At 54.4% G+C, this 17,527-nt stretch overlaps 1 pseudogene; it reads right to left on the bottom strand.

Moving 5' to 3' along the window:
- Window positions 1-5,110: 5,110 nt before the first annotated feature.
- LOC136570735 (class I histocompatibility antigen, F10 alpha chain-like) lies at window positions 5,111-10,281 on the bottom strand (annotated as a pseudogene).
- Between the last annotated feature and the right edge of the window lie 7,246 nt (window positions 10,282-17,527).

Genomic DNA, 17,527 nt, shown 5'->3' with positions numbered 1-17,527 from the left:
CCAGGGGCTACCACTGCTTGTGTCTGAGCGCGGTGGTTCGCGCTGTTTTTTAAATTTAACGACAAGGGTCTGCCATCGATGCCAAACGAGAGTGACAGTACTTAGCAAGATGCTTCCCTTTTCGACATCGAGGGCAAATAGAAAGTTGTTTTGGTTGGATTGTTTTCACACGACAATCCTTTTTAATGTGACCTGGTTTACCACAAGCAAAGCACCAAGTCTTTTCATCAGAGTCCAACTGCACAGTGCTAACAGAGTTTTCCCAAATTTTTTCTTGTTTTTCTAGGAGCTTTTCAAATGTATCCATTCATTGTGTCAGATGGTCTTCCAATGTTTTTCCTAAAGCATTGACCTGTATATTAGCAAGATGTTGTGGAGCAGTGAGCCTACTGCAAGCTGTTAGCATCTGTGTAACAGTTGGAGGCTGATCAGGAAAAGTTAAAATAATTTTTCTACATTCCTCATTAGCATTTACAAAAGCAAGGTTTTGAACAATATAGTAGCGAGCTTGTTCATCTGGACATTGTTTTTCGACTGCTTGGGTTAATCTATCTAAAAAAGAACCATAGGATTCTGTTTCACCTTGCCTAAAAGTAGTAAAAGCATTCACATGTGTACCAGCTGGCTCAACTGAAAACAAAGCTTTTCTAGCAGCATCTTTAATATCTGTTAATACAGGCCGAGGCAATTCTGCTGCTTGATTTTCCAGTCTATGGTAAGGTGGATCACCTGCTAATTGGGTAACATCTAGATCCTCATAAGCAGTATTTGCATATCTTTCAATCAATTTATTAAGGAGTTTTTTCCATTGTAATTCCCATAAAAGATATTGTGAATTGGTTAAAATCAGGGAAGCCACATTTCGACAGTCAGCAGGGACTAAGTCATAACAATTATAAATACTTTTCAACACATTATTAAAATAAGGAGAACCCACTTTCTTTCAAAGCCTGACGCAGTTCTTTTATATCATGGTGAGAAAGACTTTCATATCGTGGATTTGCATCATTACGACCGTATCTTACAGGTAATGCAAGGAGTTGTATCTTTGAATCCAAATCTTTTTCTAAATTTTGATTAATATTAGACCAATTAGGTAATCTCAAGGGAGGTTCAACCTCTGATTTAGATTGCTTTTTAATTTTTCCTCTCGTCATTGTTGTCTTTGGTACAGAAAAGGTAAAATTGTCACTGACAGCAGCTGTTCCGGGAGCTCTGCCAAGCTCCAAGTTCTCGGCAGGGATGTAGCCAAAGCAACAAACTTTCCCGGGAGCTCTGCCAGCATGGGCGGGGAAGAGAACTCTGAATTCTTGGCCGCAGCATCGCTTAAGGACCACGCCGCCTCCGGAGCCCTGCCAGGAAGGGCAGGGGAGGAGTCGCGTACCCTGGACTGTGGAAAAAAGCCAGAATTTGACTCCTGCTCTCGGAATGCGCGCGAATTTGTATCTGTGATAATTTCCAATGCACTGTTACAGGTTCTGCGCTGCAGCTCTGCCTGCGGGGAACCAGCTGGAAAATTGCCAGCTCCAAGCCGCGACCTCGACGTGCTGTTTTCCCCCCCAGCAGCAAATGAGACGGGCTTCAAGGCTTCTGTTTGTGTTTCCACAGAAACTCCTCTGAGCCCTCCTGCCTCCATCCCAGGCATCTGTCTGGGCAGAGCCATCCTGGTTCCGCTCGGCTCCTGGCTGCTGCCCGCTGCCTCTGTCCTCCCCCTGCCCTGTCCTCTGCAGGCAGAGCCAAATCCACAGCTCCCCCACCGCCTGTATCTGAGGGCTGGCGTACCATAGAAAACCCTGGGAGAGACTTGTTGGAGGAATTTACACAAAAAGAATTTTCAGAATTGCAAAGCAATCTGCCCGCCTGAACCAAATCCGAGGGGGTATTTTCCCGAGAAGGGGAAGCAGTGGCAGGAGTGACCCCCACAGCCCCCGGCCAGGCAGAGCAGACCCAAAGCTCCCCTCGGCCCTCCCTGCTTGCACAATTTCAGAACAAGTAGCTCTTGTATCACAAAGCCTCTTCAAATTCTCGTCTCTCGGGTCTGTGCGACCTCCACCCTGCCCTGAACATAACTCACAAACTCCCACATTCCTGGAATGCCATGAAAATCCTGAACACTTTTCTGGGCATTGCGGGGGTGGCTGCTTTCGTGGAGGAATGGGAGGACGGCTGTTCTCAGCAGCAGGGACGCAGAGAATCCCGGAAGAAACAGAGGGCACGACCGAAGCTGAAAGCTGATCTGACTTCCAGGAATCAGAGTGCTGTCTACACTGCTTGGAGAAATCTCGGAGGTGCCAGAAGGGAAGGAATTTCAAACAGAACTCAAAATTTCTCCAAAAGAGGACGATGGCCCAGCATCACTTGGATTTAAAGTCTCAGAACAAGATGTTCGGTTTTGTTGTTCAAAAAGGTCTCTGTTACAATCATTTTGTTTAAAACTCTCCAATAAAGCTCAGGAGACAGGCATTAGGCTGCCTACAGTCTCTTCCTTTTTGAGAGAGAATAGATTATAAATTTTCCAGTTTATCTGGTCCCAAAAATCAAAGGTAAAAGCAGACTGCAAGTCTATATTTAAAGTATTCGCTTTTACCCAGATTAATAAGTCTTTCAGTTCATGTTTTGAGATATCTGAACATCCTTTATCCTGTAAAACTTTTTCAAGCTGGTAAAACACATCCCATTCTGTTTTAGATAAATGATTTCCCATATCGTAGCCCAGGCGCCCCTAATAATGCTACTCACAAGGACATCAGATGCAGACGGCGAAGGGCATGGTCTATTCCTCCTTTTTAACAACCTGGGCCTCTGGCGCCCAAACTGTCCATGATCTCCTTTTTTATTCTTCTAGTCTAACGTAACTCCTCACAGAGGAAGCACCATTTAACGCTGGCTGGGGGTTATTTACAGACCACAAAAGGGACGGGACTGCTGTGGAACGTGCCTTGAGCTGTTTTATTTTTCAGCATCAGTCACATTACATGATTATGACAATGGGAAGATGCCAGCAGGTCACATCCCAGGCAACAGACCAAGAACTTAATGTTACAACTTACTTTATAAGTTTCTTGACCAATCACACAAAGCAAAATCATATTGACAGTAGTTCTCTCCAATCACCACAAGCACACGTACTTTTGGTTAAAACAATGCTTATTTCGAATACAATACCTGCTTGTAAGCCTTAAAACACAAAGCACAGAGCTCCACTATTAAGATTTAACCTTCCTAATATCTTGCTAGATAAACTTTCTGGAGCTTAGAGTTATTCTAGACAAGCGTTAATACACAGACCATTGTTCTATTTGCCCTTGCTTTTCTACAGTTTAAATACTTTTTCTGCTGACCTATCTCACAGCTGCTGCTTAGCTCTACTCACAGTTCTGCTGTCTCTGAGGCCTGCATCTTGCAGCTTTCCCAAGACCTCTAATTTTGCGGATTCCCACATCTGCCACTGAGGTGCTGCTATTGACGTGTCCCTTTACCCAATCAGCTCTCTGATCATGTGGTGTCTACGCATCTCCCCAGCCAATCCCTGCCTCACACACGAGGTGACCACCAACCCACTCTCTGGCCATCAAACCACAGCTGAATCTTCCCAGAATGCCTTTAGGCGAACAGAAGTGAACAGGATTGAACAAAGTTGGAAAAGGTCTTTATTCTGTAAGGCTTTTCTTATTTCCCACAGTTATGGTCATCTCACAGTCAACTCATGGTCACAATTGTCTCACAATTGTCTCACAGCCATGGTTGTGTCATGAGCATCTCATGGTCATGGTCATTTCCTGATCACCATCATCTCATGCTCAGGGTCATCTCACTGTAATGGTCATCTCATGATCATGTCATTGTCACTTCATTGTCACCTCATGGCCACGATCACGTCACGGTCACCTCAAGGCCGTGGTTGTGCCATGGCCAACCCATGGTCACCTTTTGGTCCAAATCATCTCATGGCCAGGGTTGTGGTTGTGTCATGGTCATGGTCACAGTCATGGTCATCCCATGTCATGGTCATCTCAGGGCTGTGTCACTCATGGTCATTCTCACGGCCATCTCGTGCATGTGTCATGGCCGTGGTCATGGCCAGGGAGCATCTCCGAGATCCCGAGCCCTGATTTTGGGACACTCAAGGACCACTGGGGACAACAAGGCCTGGCCTGACCTGACCCCCATCGCGCTGCCCCTCCGGGAACCCAACGTGGCCAAACCCTCCTGGGGACACCTTGGACATGGGACACAGGGCAGGAAATGAATCCCGGGGGATGGAGCTGGGTGTGGCTGACAAACCCCCATCCTGCTCCTGGTGTCCCCATCCAGCTCCTCATGTTCCCAATCTGCTCCTGGTGTCCCCATCCAGCTCCTCATGTCCCCATCCTGCTCCTGGTCTTTCCATCCTACTCCTGGTGTCCCCATCCCTGCTCCCAGTGTCTCCATCTCTGTCCCAGTGACCCCATTCCCATTCCTGGTTCCCAGAGATGAACTGCCAGACATTGGAGGAAGGAACCCAGATTTATTGCCCAAAGCAGGATAATTTCACATCAGAAGTGAAGGATTGGGCATATTTGTGGTTCTTGCCTTTAAAACATTGGAAAACCGGAAATGGATCCGTTAGCAAGAGCCATGGGGTGGGTGAGAGCAGTGGGATGAGCTCTGCTGGCAGCTCTCAGCTTTCCCAGGAAGAGGGAAGGGGCCGAATCCAGCTCTGTGGATCGCTCAGGCAGTGATTCCTGCCAGGATAAGAGAGGGTCACGGTGTCACCCTGTCCCTGTCCCCATTCCACAGGATGGACCTGGCTGGAGCCCATGGAGAGCAGGAGCTGCTCCAGAATCCCACGTGATCCCACCCCAATCCTGCTGCAACCTTGCTCCATCCATCCCACCCCATTCTGCCCCATCCATCCTGCCCCAACCCTTCTCTGGAACCCCAACCTGATCCTGCTCCATTCCATCCCACCTGATTCTTGTCTGGAATCCAGCCCTGATCCCACTCCATCCCTCCCACACCAATCCTGCTCCATCCATCCCTCCTGATCCCACTCCAGAATCCAGCCCAAATCCCACTCTACAATTCCCCCTGATCCCACTCTGGACCCTGCTCTGATCTGAAACCCCTCCTTGATCTCAGTCCGTCCATCCCGCCCTAATCCCCTTCTGGAATCCCACCCTGATCCTGCTCCATACCTGTGCTCAAGCCATTGGTTCCCATGTCCTTTCCTGCAGAAAGAGAAGATCCATGAGATTCCAGCGTGGATCACACACCAGGATTAACCCCAGGATCCATCCTAGGATCCGCACAGAAGGGATCCAGAGCTGGATACACCATTGGAACTCACCGGCTGCTGGGTTGTATCCATTCCTGTCTCTCCTCCCTGTGGAAACAAAGCGGGATCAGCGTCAGTGGCACAGGATTCCCAGAACGGTGCTGGGTGGATCCATGCCCCTTCCCAACCCCCATCCCGTGTGTTACCGGATTGGAGCTTCCAGACAATGAATCCAATGAGGATGAGGATGAGGATGGCAGCGATGACAGACACAGCGACCACCACAGTGAGATTCCCGCCAGATGTCGGCTCTGGGAAACATGGGATAGTGAGGAGGGGCAGAGGAATCCCCATTTGGGAATTCCAAATTCCCAATCCCCACATTCCCAGCCTCACCCCAAGCTAAGATCCCGGGCCCTGGCATTCCGGGATGCTCCACCCTGCACCGGTACTGCTCCCGCTCCTCCGGCAGCGCCTCGATCCTGGCCCAGGTGTGGAAGGTGCCGTCGCTGTTGGGAACGATCCCGCCCCACTCCGTCTCCTTATCCAAGGTTTCACCCCCCTTCATTCAGCTGACTGCGATGGTGTTGGGGTAGAATCCATACGCGCGGCAGGACAGGATCAGCGTCCCGTGTTCCTCTCTTCCGGACACATGGACATCAGGGGGCTCTGGAATGGGATGATAATGGTGGAATTAATGCATTGAGTTCTGTGGGAATGGGATTGGGGTGTGCTCTACCCATGGAATTTCCACTGGAATGGCACTGGGGTGAGCTCTGACCATGGAATTCCCTCTGGAATAGGATGGAGATGAGATCTGCCCATGAAATTCCATGGGAATGGGATGAGAGTGAGATCTATCCATGGAATTCCTACAGGAATGGGATGAGAGTGAGATCTACCCATGGAATTCCCACTGGAATGGGACTGGAGTGAAATCTGACCATGGAATTTCATAGGAATGGCATAGGGGTGAGATCTACCCATGGAATTCCCACAGGAATTACTGTGTTCCCAAGCCCTCCATTCCCAGATCCCAAACTCCCATAGGAATTCTGCTCCCACCTTTGCGCTCCAGCTCCTCATGCCCATATCCGACGTATTTCCGGAGCCCTTCCGGGCATTCGTGCTTCAGGTAATTTGTCCAATACTCAGCCACCTCTTCCTGTTCCCAGCGCCTCCTGGTGATCTCAGCAGCGCTGTCGGCTGCCACAAATCTCCCGGATTCCGGGTCAAAGGAGATGAAATCCCGCCCGTCGTAGCCATCCAGGTGGGATCCACGGACACTCCCATCGGACAGGAGTTCACAGCCAGAAACTCGCAACCTTGTGTGGAGACCTGGGGGGATTGTACCCACAGAGACCCATGGAATTGTGTTCCAGCCCCACAGAGCCCCATTCCAGCCCCATGGAGCACCAGAGTCTGAGGGAGACCCACAGAGCCTCATCCCAGCCCCTTGGAGCCCCATGGATCCACATCCCAACCCCATGGATTCACAAGCCAACCCCACAGATCCCATCCCAGCCCCATGGATCCACATCCCAACCCCATGGATCCCAACCCAACCCCACAGATCTCATCTCAACCCATAGATCACAAGATATCCCATACCAGCCTAATAAATTCCCATTTCACCCCCTTGGAGCCCTGTGAATCCACATCCGTCACCTATAGATCCCATCCCAGCCCCATGGATCCTCACCCCAGCCCTACAGTTCCCATCCCAGCCCCACAGATCCCCCCACTCACCCCCACTCTGGTTGTACCGCTCCCGCAGTGTCTCCAGGTCCTCGACAAACGCGTGCTGGTGTCCCACAAACTTCTGGGTCTCCCTATCCCAATATCCCGGCTCGACTCCATCCTTTATCCACTGCGTCAGCGGCTCCGTCCTGCCCCGCTCGCTGTCGTAGCGCATGAAGGGGATCCCAACCATGAACCCAATGGCCATGAACTGGGGGATCCCCGCGCTGGGCTCTGACACCGCCACTTTCAGGTAATGCAGGGAGTGGAGAACTGGGGGGACACAGAGATTTGGGGGGGCTGAGGGGATCATGGATCAATGAAAGGGGAACTGGGAGAGCTGGGAAGGGGTTCGGGGATCCTGGAGCCAAGGAAAGGGTGTGCAGGGTGGGAGAGGTGGGATGGACAGGAAAGGGCATGCAGGGGGTGCTGGTGTCCAGGAAGGGGGCTCAGGGGGTTCCAGGGTCATGGAAGGGGTGAGGGGTGCAGGGACTGGGAAAGTGGGATGGGGGTTCCAGGGGATCCCTGTGCCCAGGAAAGGGGCTCCAGGGGTCCCCAGTGCCAGGGAAAGGGGTCACAGGGTGGGGAGACCTGGGAATAGAAGGCTGGGGGTCCTTGAAGCGGAGGAAAGGGGGAGCCAGGGGCTGAGAAAGGCAGGAATGGGGGTCCAGGGGGTATCAGGGTCAAGGGAAAGGGGGGTCTGGGGACTGAGGAAGGTGGGATGGATGGGAAAGGAGGTGTAGGGGGGGATTGGTGCTGGATAAGGGGGTGCAGGGGGCTCCCAGTGCCCAGAAGTGAAAATTCAGGGGGGTCCCAGGGCCCAGAATCCCCCCTGGGACTCTCATGGACACCCTGAGACTCCCCCGCAGGGCGAGCAGGGGGTGAAGAACTGTGGGGGTGCAGAGGTTGGGGGGTCTGCGGCATCCAAGAGGCAGGAAGGGGGACTGGGAGAGCCAGGAAGGGTCCAGGGTTCAGGGAAGGGACTGGGAGAGGCGGGATGGGGGATCCAGGGGGTCCCTGTGCCCACCAAAGGGGGTCCAGGGGTCCACGGTGCTGAGGGAAGTGCGGTCTGGGAACTGGGAAAGGCAGGAATGGGGCTCCAGGGAGTCCCTGGGTCACGGAAAGGGAGGTCTGGGGCTGGGAGAGGTGGGCGGATCCCGGGGACGCAGCTTGGGAGACGGGAAAGGGAAAGAGACCGAGGGAAAGCGAGGGAAGGGGACAGGGAAAGAAGGAATGCCAGGGAGTTCATCTGGATCCCTCTGGATCCCCGCTGCGACCACCCTGGAGCCGTCTGAGAACCACCTGGGACCCCCTTAAGAAAGCGCCGGGAGTGGAGAACTGGGGGCACAGGGAAATTTGGGAGATCTGGGGGTGCAAAGGTGAAGGAAAAGGGCGGGTCTGGGGTCTGGGGAGGGCGGGAGGGGCGGGGAGGGGTGCAGGGGGTCCCGGAACACGTGAAGGGGGTCCAGGAGGGCGTCCCAGTCCCGGATGAGGGGGTACAGGGGGGTTCCCATGCCCGGGAGAGGAAGTTCAGGGGGTCCCGAATAAAGGAAAGGGGGGTGAGGGCAATGGGGTGTCCAGGGGGTCCCTGTGCCCAGGAAAGGGGGTGCACGGGCCCCCGGTGTTGAGGTGGTGGGTGGGGGCTGTGGAAGGCAGGAGTGGGGGTCCAGGGGGTGCTGGGGTCAAGGAAAAGCGGGGGCTGGGGTGTCTGAGAGGGGGAGGGCCGGGAAAGGGGGTGCGGGGGGGCATTGGTGCTGCATGAGGGGGTGCAGGAGGGTCCCCGTGCTGGATAAGGGGGTGCAGGGGGGTCCCTGTGCCTGAGAACGGAGGGTTTGGGAGGGTTCCAGTCTCAGATATGGGGGTGCACGGCGGTCCTGGTGCAGTGGAATGGGGGTTCAGGGGGTCCTGGTGCTGTATAAGGGGATGCAGTGGGGTCCCGGTGCCCAGGAATGGGGGGTTCAGGGGTGCCGGTGCCAGATAATGGCCTGGCTGGGATCTGGTGCTGGGAAAGGGGGTGCAGGGGGTCCCAGGGCCAGATAACGGGATGCACTGGGGTCCCTGTGCCCAGGAAATGGGGTTCCGGGGGGTTCCATTCCCGAGTTCCGGGGTTCAAGGGGTCTTGGTGCCTGAAAATTGAGGTTCAGGGGGTCCCGGTGCCGGATAAGGGGATGTAATGGATCCCGGTGCCCAGAAATTGGGGTTCAGGGCGGTTTCCCTGCCCGGGAATGGGGGCTCAGGGGGTTCCAGGCTGCAGATAAGGGGGTGCAGGGGTTATCGGGGCTGAGGAAGGGGGTACAGGGGGGGTCCCAGTGTCCCGAAATGAACGTTCAAGGGGGGTCTCTTGACCCCCTGGAACCCCAGGGGACCCTCCGGGATCCCCTGGAACCCCTTCCAGGAAGCGCCGGCAATGAAGAACTGGGGGGACGCCGAAATTTGGGAGATCTGGGGGTCCAAAAGCCGAGGAAAAGGGCGGGTGTGGGGTCTGGGAAGGACGAGGTGGCCGGGAATGGGCGTGCAGGGCGTCCCAGAGCACTGACGGGGGTGCGGAGGGATCCTAGGCCCGGATTAGGGGGGGCAGGGGGGTCCCAGTGCCCAAAAATTGGGGTTCAGGGGGTTCCCGTGCCGGGGAATGCGGGTTCGGGGGGAGTTTTCTTCCAGGAATTTGGGATTCAAGGGGGTCCCGGTGGCCGGGAATCGCGGTTCCGGGGGCGTCGGTGACCAGAAATGGGGATTCAGGGGGGTCCTGGGGCCACATGAGGGGGTACAGGGCGGTGCCAATGCTGGGCAAGGGGGTACAGGGGGGTCCCTGTGCCCAGAAATGGGCGCTCAAAGGGGTCCCCGTGCTCAGGAATGGGGGTTCAGGGGGTCCCGGTGCTGAAAAAGGGTGCTGAGGGGGTCACAGGACCGAAAATGGGGGTTCAGGGGAGTCCGGGTACCCGGGAATGGAGGTTTAGGGAGTTCCCGGTGCCCAGGAATTGCGGTTCAGGGGGGTCCCGGTGAACAGAAATGGGGGTTCAGGGGATCTCGGTGCCAGATGAGGAGGTACAGGGGGGTCCCGGTGCTGGGGAAGTGGAGTGAGGGGGGGGGTGACATGACCCAAAATGGGGGTTCAGGAGGGTTCCCCTGCCCGGGAATGGAAGATCAAGGGGGTCCCGGTGCCCGGGAATTGCGGTTCAGGGGGGTCCCGGTTTCGGGGGGTCCCACTCACCTTTGGTCGCGGCCCCCGGGTCCCCCAGGAGCCCCAGGAGCCCCCGGAGCACCCCCAGCCCCAGCGCTGGGGCCATCGCAGCCGTCCCCGATCGCAGCTGCAGAGACGCGAAAGCGAAAGTGCCCGAGGGAGCGCGGGGGGAGGGGGAAAGGGCGAATTCCAGGGAATTCACCTGGATCCCCTCCTGGCACCCCTCTGGATCCCTCGGGGATCCGTCTGGGACCCTCCAGGGCCGCGCCCTGCGGGACCCCCGGGCCGGGCTGTGCTGAACTCCCGGCCCTGCGCTCTGAACTCTGCCCGGACCCCGCTGGGCTCGGCCCAAAGCCGGGCAAGCAGCGGGAGCAGCGGAGCCAATTTTTCCTGCGGGTGCGGGTCCCACCCCCGGCGGAGCAGGGCTGGGCGCTGGGACCCAATCCCTGATTCCCAATCTCCTTCTCTCTCTCTCTCCCTCTGCTGTTCTCTCCCTTTCCTTTGGGGGATCATAAATCCCAGAGCGGCCGCAGAGCCCCGTGCCCAGGCCGGGTTTCCCAGCAAAGGGAGGCTGGGGCTGAGGTGCCCCGGGCTGGCCGGGAATGGGGGCCCGGGGGTCCCTGGGCTCACGGAAATGGGGGATCCAGGGGCTGGGAGAGGAGGATACCCGGGAAAGGGGGTGCAGGGGGGTGTTGGTGCAGGATAAGGGGGTGCAGGGGGGGGTCCCAGTGCCCGGGAATGGGGTTGGGAGGGGGGGTGGGCAGCAGCTGCTGGAGAGAGACTGGGACAGACTAGGAAAAGAACCCACTGGGAGCAGAACTGAGGCAGCAGAGATCATACTGGGATATACTGGGACCACACTGAGGGCTACTGGGAACATGCAGGGGACAATTGAGATTGGACTGGGAGGGACTGGGAATGGTTTGGATCATCCTGGGACTGACTGGAATCATACTGGGAGTGATCAGATCTGTAGTAGGGGTGAAGAAGAGAAACTGGAATAATGCAGGGAGCAACTGGGATCATACTGGGAGCAGCTGCCCCATGCTGGGGTCATACTGGGATCATACTGGGACTGATGGGGTGACACTTGGAGTGACTGGCATAGTACTGGGAGTGTCTGGGAGTAACTGGGATCAAACTGGAGGTGACTGGACTTATACTGGGAGCAACTGGGACCACAGCAGGGGCAAATGGCATCGGGTAAGGTGTGACCGGGCTCATACTGGAAGTGACTGGGGCCACACTGGGCTCTTACTGAGAGGGACTGAGAGTGAAAGGAACCATACAGGGCATGACTGGGAGCCGCTGGGACCGTGTCGGGGGCAACTGGGATCCTACCGGGAGTGATTTGGACCATGCTGGGAGCGACCGGGACCCACCGGTGAGGCGGCGGCGGAGCTGGGAGGCGGCCGCAGCGCAGGTGGGAGCCGCGCTGGGTTGTGCGGGGGCTCGGGGCTCGCTGCGGGCCTCGGGGGCGGCAGGGGGCTCAGGCGGGTTCCTTGTGCCGTGTCCGGCCCGTGGTGCCGCTGCCGTGAGGGCGCTGCGGGAGCGGCTGCCCGCGGTCTCCTTGCGGCCGCTGCCTCGGCAGGAGCCGCTGCCGGAGCAGCGCTGGCTCGGCCCGGTTCCTGTGGCTGGGACAGAGGCGGCTGCCCCGTGCCCGCGGCTGTGCGGGGAAATTCACGTGGCCGGAGGTTTCTGTGCCCCGAGGAGACAGAGGAGTCCTGTACAAGTGACTTTATTGCTGAGCAGAGGGAGAGGCCGTGGCGCATTTGCCGTGCGCTCTCTGCCATTGTTGTAGTTCGCAGCCTCCTTTTTATCCGCATTTTCCCGGCTCATCTCCCTCTCCCTTTGCCCACTGGCTGAGGTACTTGGAAGGTTCAGACCTCCCGATCTGCCAACTGCACGTCCTCGTTAATGTGCACCCCCACTTTTGTAGAACAGCCGATATTCACGGCTCTGTTAAGTCTTTTTTGTTCTCGACGTTCAGCAATTTAGCGGGACTTTCTGTGAGCAGCAGTCCATGTTAATTAATAACATTTATTGAAGCTGGTGGTTTCGCCCGTTACTTCCTTATCTACAAGTCCCTGGCCCCTCGCTCAGCTGCTGAATGAGCCGCACTCTCAAGGTGTGGAGCATGGTAAAAAGGTGAGAGTTGCTGTAGCACATCAGAGCAGAAGTAGCATTCGTTTAACCCATGGTCTGCCAGGGAACCACAAAACCATGTCCCATTCCCATCCTTTCCACGTTTGGACTGGTACATGAGCTGCTTTTTTGTTTCCTTTGTTATCTGTTTCACCACTTTTGCTTTGTCATCTATTTGCCAAGACCAGTTTGAGTCATTTGATTTTCCACAAACTCCTCTTTTCTCTGCTAACAGATGATCTGATCCCATCCCATGGGGAAATGTTGTGTTCCTCATTTCAGTGGATTGCTCAGCAGGAAGGTCAGGAGCTGGAGCTGTCTGGGTGGTTATTCCGAGGACAGCTTGTAATCTAATGGTGCCATTGAAATGAGAAATGGGTTCTGTGGCTCCTGATATGAATTGGTTTGGGTTCCCAGGGGCTGGTCCATGGTGTTGTAGGATTTGTTCTGCTGGCCGTTCATCTTCTCCCCATTTTTGGCCGCTCTCTCCAGCCAGGGCTGCATCAATTGACCATTTTTCTCTAATTAAATCATCAAATACTTGGATTCCCAACTGATTTCCCGGAACTTGTGGTAGCAAGAACATCTCAGTGCTCTAATCCACCCTATATAACATAGACAGTGACAGCACACGTTGGAGTGGGCAGAGGGATGATTCCCCCCCATTTATTTATAGTGAAGTTTTCCCAACATTCTCCATTTGCTGTTTCCCTTTGCAGCTTCACCCGTTTCTGTTGCAGGGTCAGATATCCTCACCCCGGGCTCTGCCTTGAGCTGTGCAAATTCCATCAGCGCAAGCAGGCAGAGCTCGGGGTGAGGGGCAGGGGGAATCAGCCCAATTCCTGCCCCAGGCAAGAGACCCAGGTACATTGGCCAGGCTTTGCCCAGCAGGGTTCATTTGCATTTCTAAAGCTCCTCTCCTGGCTGACTAGAACCAAAGCTTCTCTTCCAGGGCTGCCATCTGGTGAGTCACATGTGGCCCCCGGTATCTGCTTTTTTAAAAAAAAGTATTAACTATTTAAGAGTTAAAAGTATCACGGTTAAAGCTCTTCAATTTTACAAAATGCAACATAAAGGCGAACATGGAAAAACCCAGACCAAAAATTGATTCTCACCCTTCTGTCCCAAACCTACCTGACAATATAAAGTAGGATTATTATAAAAAATGTTTCTCATGTTGTAATCTTATCACTGAAACTGTAGGGAAAACAAAAACTCTCCAAGAATCTCTTTAGTGTGAGAGAGTCAAGGCATTACTTGGTTCTGGCCAGGATGTGCAACAGAAATACTTTCATCCACACATAGCCCGTCTGTGCAGGAAAAATCATTCCATGGCATGTCAGTTTACTTGATTTTTCCTAAAATTTACGTAGTCTGAACCAATCTAAATCCCCTGCTTTAATGTTCATTGCTTCCAAGTCGTGTAAGTTTTTAGTATTTGGTTTCCTATTAGACTCGGATTTCTTCCCCTCTGATGTGAATTCCGTCCACACTCCTGGATTTCCTTCTCAGCCTTTTCCAGACCAGGTGTCTCCAGCTGTGCGGGGGCAGTGTCTGGGGCAGCTGTTGGTTGCTGTTTGCTGCGGGGCGTTGATGTTTTGTTGCTGGTCGTTATCTCTGTGGGTGTCTTTTGGGCTATTCCCAGTCTGTTTGGATGTTAAACTCGTCTCCATTGAGTGGTGGAGATGAGTTTAACATCCGAACAGACTGGGAACCCCTTAAATAAAACCTTTAAAATTTCTTTCCCAAAGGCAAACCTTTGAGTAGAGAAACCTTTCCGAGCAGAGAAATAAGATTTAAAAGAAGCAGAATGGGTGCATTTTGCAGCAATGCAGTCGCAGGCAGCCCAGAGTGTGGGTGTGAGTGAGCCCCAGAGTGGAATTGTGCCGCGGTGCTCCCCAGCAGCTGTGGCAGTGCAGGCCCAGCCAGCGCTGGAGCTGCAGCAGTGGCAGCGAGGCTTGGCCGCAGTGGCTGGAGGTGCCAGAGGAGGGTGGCCAGGATTCCCGAGGGTTTGAGCAGAGGATCTGTGGGCAGGCCCAGGGGCTTGGCCGCTGTGGAGCCCTGGCTGCTGCTGCGTTGCCTTCAGGGCAGGCTCGGGGGCGGCTCCCATGGTCCTGCTGCAGGCGGGAAGTGCAAATCTCCGGGGCTTCAGAGCCCCTGAGGCCAGGCTGAGGGGTCCCCCCGTGCTCAGCTGTGCTGGCGGCTGTTTCTGGCCCCAGGGACACTTGGCGTGGGCCCCTTGGCCACCAGTGGTGCTGCTTTGCACTCCTTAGGCAGGAGCCGATGTCCTGGCTGGGTGTTGGCAACAGCAAAGTCCCAGGGCAGGCTCTGTGCCAGCCCAGCTTCCTGGGGGAGAGATTCCACAGGAGACAGGATTCTGGCTACAGCCTGCCTTACATTTACATCCCTTATTTCCACCCTGCACTAGGTGGAGAATTGCCCAGGTAAGGAATTCCAGACATGAATTCCAAGGGAGATAATTGAATATCTGCCTTGGGTCTGGCTCTTTTTCTTGCCAAAGCCAATGGCAAAAGCTGTACCCATGGCATCTTGGTTTCTATCTCCGGCTTCCAAAGGTGTTTCTTTATTTCCCCATTCATTCTTTCTACCCAACCCGAGCTCTGGGCTTGCCAGGGGTTATGGAGGTCCCATTGTATTCCTAAAGCTGCCATAACCCCCTGAAGGGTCTTTCCTGTAAAATGAGTTCCCCATCTGAATCTATTGCTTCCACAATCCATTATCTTTGAATTATTTGTTTTAGAAATAGGTTAATAAGTGATCCAGTGATTGCTGAAGCAGTCAGAATTGCTTTTGCCCCCTGTTAGGTGCCATGGTGTCAGCAGAAGATTTTGAAGCCTTCCTGCTCAGGGCATTTCAGTGCCAGGCTCTTACAAGCACCCACAGCTCCGCGGGTTGAGCTGAGCATGGGGCGGTGACCTGCGCTTTGTCTGATTCCCCTTCCTTAATAACAGCCTGTCGTGTAGCTCTTTTCCCTTCTGCTGCCCTTGCAGAGCCATCCACAAACACATTGTCTCCCTCAGGCCAGGGAATGTCCCATCAATCTCTCCCAGCCTGGCTCGGGAGCTCTGTCCCTTGAGTGCAGTCCTGGGTTCCTTGCCAGCCCCTCTCCAGGCTGTTCAAACAGGAGGCTGGGTTAAACCCTTGCCCTGTCCTCAGTTCTGAATCCTCCTGTGCCATTGAACAAGTTTCATACTGTAATAACCGAGCCCTGCTCATCCATTTAGAGGCTCTTTTGGTTGTCAAAGCTTTAACTTGATGCCAGACTTGAACTCTAGGAGATCCTCCTGTTGTCATCAGTTTTCAGGCCTCTGCTCCCACGGAAGCTGTGGCTGCACAATTCTGCAGACAATGAGGCTGCTCTCTGGCCACTGGGTTAAACATTTTAGCACAAGAATTCCTTTGGCAAGACCCTGTTTAACGTCCACCTATAATTCAAATTCTTTTTCCCTGTCTGGAAGGCCCAGGCCACTCGCCTCAGTTAATCTTAATTTTAACACTTGAAAATTCTGTGTTTCCTCCTTGTGTCCATCCATCCAGTTTGTTGACTGGCAAGATAGGAGTGTTGTAGGGAGACATCCTTGGCTCCAAAAGCCCTGCCTTTAACAGGGACTCTATACCAGGCTGTGAGCCCTTCCTTTCCTCTCTTGGAACAGGGTATTGCTTGTCCTGGTTGCTTTAATTTGTAGAGGCTCCATATCTAATTTTCTGTATTTCCCTGGGGCTGCCCACACTTCTGGGTTCACTTCAGCATAGGCCTTGTCAGACTTTGGACACAGAGGTACAACAGAACTAGCCTCTGTATCCCTTTTTACAGTATTAAAATCCAGCTCTCAAACTCCTTCCTAGTTAATTACAATCACAGGAGGAAGAAAAAGAAATTCATTTATTTCAAACCTATCCCCCACAGCTTCTAATAGTGGTTGAACAAATCATACCTGCTCATCTTTCCCACTCATTCCCTTAAAAATTAAAATATTCCTTTACTATTTTCCCCTTTAGGTCTAAGATTCAGAGCAGATTGAGAGGCCCCTGTGTCCATCAGGAAATGCCTCCTCTCAATGCAGACCCACCTGAATGTTCTCAAGGGCTCCAGTGTGGAGGGTCCCTGGTGTGATGGGAGCTGTGACAGCCCTGCCAATCCATGTCCATCACGGGGTGGACTTGCTGGTCCTGAGGGTGCTGCTGTCTCTGCTTGCAGTGTCCTTGTGCCCTGCAGCTGGAGCCCTGATTCCTTGCCAGGGGCTGTTTGGGTGGGCTGTGCCCTGCCGAGGAGGGCAATGCCTCTGCTGGGTGCTTGTGGCCGAGCCCGTGCCCTGGGTGCCGGGGCCCCCTTGGGCCCTGGGGCTGATCCCTCAGGGGCTGTAGGAGCTCTGCCCTGGCCTTTGCCTTCAGCTTGGCCTTTTGCTGCTCCCTTCTTGCACTCACCTGCTGGGCCTTTGTGCCCAAGTGCTGCAGGGCCTTCTTCTGCCCCTCCTGCAGCCCCCCTCAGTGCCTGTGGGTGCTTGTCTTGCTTTACAAGACAGGTGTCTGCTTGGGAAGGCAGAAAAAGCCTCTCTTGGAATGGAGAATGCAAACCCCTCCCTCTTAATTTTTAGGATAGTGAAATCAAGGGGCTCTCAGGCAAAGATATGGGATTAGGAATAACGGTTCTTTACTAGTGTGTATAATATAATAATAGTAGTGTGTATAAACAGCTCCGGCTGTGACAACAAACAGAGCCCGGAGCCGGTCCCGGCCTTTCGGCTGCGGCGCTTTCCCCTTGGGTGCAGTTCCGGGCACGGCCGGCAGGGGCGCCGGTGGCTCCCGCGGGGCGGGGCAGCGCATCCCTGCCATGGGAACCTCTCTTAACGGCAATAGAGCAATCCCTTCATCTAACTCTTTCACTTTTTTACCTTCTATAGCCTTTCTCCCGTGTTTTGAGAAAGAATTTGGAGAGGGCTGCCTTTTAACTGAGCTCCTAGTGTTTTGATAAGGTGCTTCCTGTAGAGAGAGGGGTTTTCCCTGAACAGCAGGAGCTGTGGTTACCAAGGGGACGTAACTCAGAGCAGGAGGGGTCAGGGGAGGATATCCCGCCGAGGCTCGGTCGGAGTGTGGGCAGGGTCTGCTGCCGGAATCGCCAGAGGGGGATCTTCCCGTGGAGGCCGAGCCGGAGCGTGGGCAGCCCCCACATGGCTTATGGCGGCTGA

Source organism: Molothrus aeneus, unplaced genomic scaffold, assembly GCF_037042795.1.
Source record: "Molothrus aeneus isolate 106 unplaced genomic scaffold, BPBGC_Maene_1.0 scaffold_36, whole genome shotgun sequence".
In the NCBI taxonomy this organism is placed as follows: domain Eukaryota; kingdom Metazoa; phylum Chordata; class Aves; order Passeriformes; family Icteridae; genus Molothrus; species Molothrus aeneus.
This window is presented reverse-complemented; position numbering and strand designations above follow the sequence as displayed.